Raw genomic sequence first — 3040 nt, forward strand, 5'->3', positions numbered from 1 at the left:
CAGAAAAGGTATCTTATAATATCTAAAATATACAAGGCACTGACAGAACTTTAAAAGAAAAAAAATCTAATCCCATCTAAAAATGAGGACAAGAAATGAACAGACACTTTGCCAAAGAAGAAAACAAATGGACAAAAGGCACATGAAAAATATTTCACATCACTAATCATCAGGGAGATGCAAATCAAAACAACTATGAGGTACTATCTCACGTCACAGAGATTGGCTTATATCACAAAGAAGGAGAACAAGCAGTGCTGGCGGGGATGTGGAGATAAAGGAACTCTTATCCACTGTTGGTGGGAATGCCATCTAGTCCAAACTTTATGGAAAGTGATATTAAGATTCCTCCCAAAACTGGAAATTGAGCTCCCATATGATCCAGCTATAGCACTCATAGGGATATACCCTAGAAACACAAAACTACAATACAAAAATCCCTTCCTCACATATATATTCATTGCAACACTATTTACAATAGCCAGAATCTGAAAACAACCAAGATGCCCTTCAACAGATGAATGGCTAAAGAACTGTGGTACATATACACAATGGAATATTACGCAGCAGTCAGGAGAATTGAAGTCATTAAATATTCCTATACATGGATGTACATGAAATCTATTATGCTGAGTGAAATAAGTCAGAGGAGAGAGATAGATGCAGAATAGTCTCACTCATCTATGAGTTTTAAGAAAAATAAAAAACATTCTTGCAATAATTTTCAGAAACAAAACAGAAAGAGGGCTATTCCAGCCCACTACATGAAGCTCAGCACAAAGAGTAGTGAGTGCAGTTAGAGAAATAACTGCATTGAGAACTATCATAACAATGTGAATGAATGAGGAAAGTATAAAGCCTTGGGCCTGGAGAGATAGCACAGCGGTGTTTGCCTCGCAAGCAGCCGATCCAGGACCAAAGGTTGTTGGTTCGAATCCCGGTGTCCCATATGGTCCCCTGTGCCTGCCAGGAGCTATTTCTGAGCAGACAGCCAGGAGTAACCCCTGAGCACCACCGGGTGTGGCCCCAAAACCAAAAAAAAAAAAAAGAAAGTATAAAGCCTGTCTAGAGGATAGGCGGGGGTAGGGTGGGGAGGAGGGAAATTTGAAAGATTGTTAATGAAAAGGTGGCACTGGTAAATGGGGTGTTCTTTACATGACTAAAACTCAACCACAATCATGTTTGTAACCAAGGTGTTTAAAAATATTAGAAAAGTAAAGAAAGCCTCCATATATATTAACATGTAATTGGCATACATAACCTTATGGGGCTGGAGTGATAACCCAGTGGGTAGTACCTTGCATTCTTCCAACCAAGCTTCTATCCTGGCATCCCATAGAATTCCATAACCTGACAGGAGTAATTTCTGAGTGCAGAGCCAGGATTAACTCCTAAATGAGGTTATGGCCCCAAATCAAAACAAAACAAAACAAAAACATGGTTTTACTTAGTAACCTGCTAAGAAGCAATTCCCAAGGGTTATTTGTGTTTTTAGTAGCCAGAGCAGATTACATATCTATCTATATTTGCAATCATATCATGTGATAATCCTGATGTATACACATGGAAATAAACTATGTCCAGATATCTTTTAGACTATATCAAGTTGTTCTTCATCCAATTTTAATGTTTTTGTTTTCACTTAACAGATTATAGGTGCTCAATAAATGTGTGCTAACAAATTAATCTATTGGAATCTAAGTGTACTGAGATATAAAATTAAATGACCATACTTGCAAACTACTTCTACTTCTATGCTACCTGGCTCTGTAAAAGAATGCCTACTATAATATTTGAAGAGTATTTTGAAAGAAATTTTTGATGAGGATCTTCTTTTAAATAAGTAGCAGATGTTACAGTAACAGATGTTCTTTTGGCAATGTTATTTAATAACAGCAGTTATAAAGATATAAATGGCTTGTGATGTGACAGTAGTCAGGATTTTGGTAGGAATGTTTTTCTGTAAAACTGTCTCATAACATAGAAACAAGGAAGATAAGGCTATCCTCTGATAGCTGAACATCAAAATAACTATACAGTGGTTTGGAGCTGTGATATCAATCCCCTTTAAGATGAAAAATATTTCTCCAGTCTGCAAGACTAATCCTTATCCAGACTTAATTTATTAATCAATAATGCCCATCAGAATGGGGGCATTGTAACTGATGGAAACTGAAACTTCAAAAGGATCCAAGACAAATGTTGGCTATATCATCCAGGGGTCTCAAACTTGCAGCCCACGGGCTGCAAACTGCCCTCTGTACAACATTTTGTGGCCCTGCCCTAGAGGAATCTTTTTTTGTTTTGTTTTGTTTTAGTTGTTTGGGTCATACCTCCAATGTTCATGGCTTACTACTGACTTTGCACTCAAGGGTCACCCCGACTTTGCCTCCTGCGGCCCCCAGGTAAATTGAGTTTGAGACCCCTGAATTCTAACCCATTATCAAGATCAGCAGTGTAGAGAAGATGAAAGCCTTAAAGCATTATATACTCAATTTACATAATCCATGTCTAAAACTGCCATTTTTAAATTTGTGTTGCACACTGGAAGTTCCAGAGAAAGTTAAAAATACAAATGACTGGGTTTTATTCAATTCCAGAGATTCTAATTTAACTTAGTTGCAATGTGACCCTGGACATGGACTTTTGTAAGTTCCTCTGGTATATCTAATAGGCAACCAGGGCTGTAATTCCCTGACTATTTAGATGAAAACATTTCTGTCCATGGTTCGTTTTTAAATCACCCTTACAGTGAGATTTATCTCTGGCTAAGATTACTAGCATAATTTGGAATATATTGTGGACACCTATTCTTCTTGGTAAGCCCATTAGCCTCCACACCTGACCTCTGGTATCTTATTGTAATATTGATTTGTATTTACCTAGTAATAAATGATGATAGCCATTTTTATGTGCCTGTTTTTTATCTGGAGTTCTTCCCCATGTAATGTCTGTTCATTTACTCTCCCTATTTTGATGGGGTTTTATATTGTTTTATCTTTTGATTACTTTTTATACTCTGGATATCAACCCTTTATCT

Source organism: Suncus etruscus, chromosome X (assembly GCF_024139225.1).
Source record: "Suncus etruscus isolate mSunEtr1 chromosome X, mSunEtr1.pri.cur, whole genome shotgun sequence".
Classification (NCBI taxonomy): Eukaryota; Metazoa; Chordata; class Mammalia; order Eulipotyphla; family Soricidae; genus Suncus; species Suncus etruscus.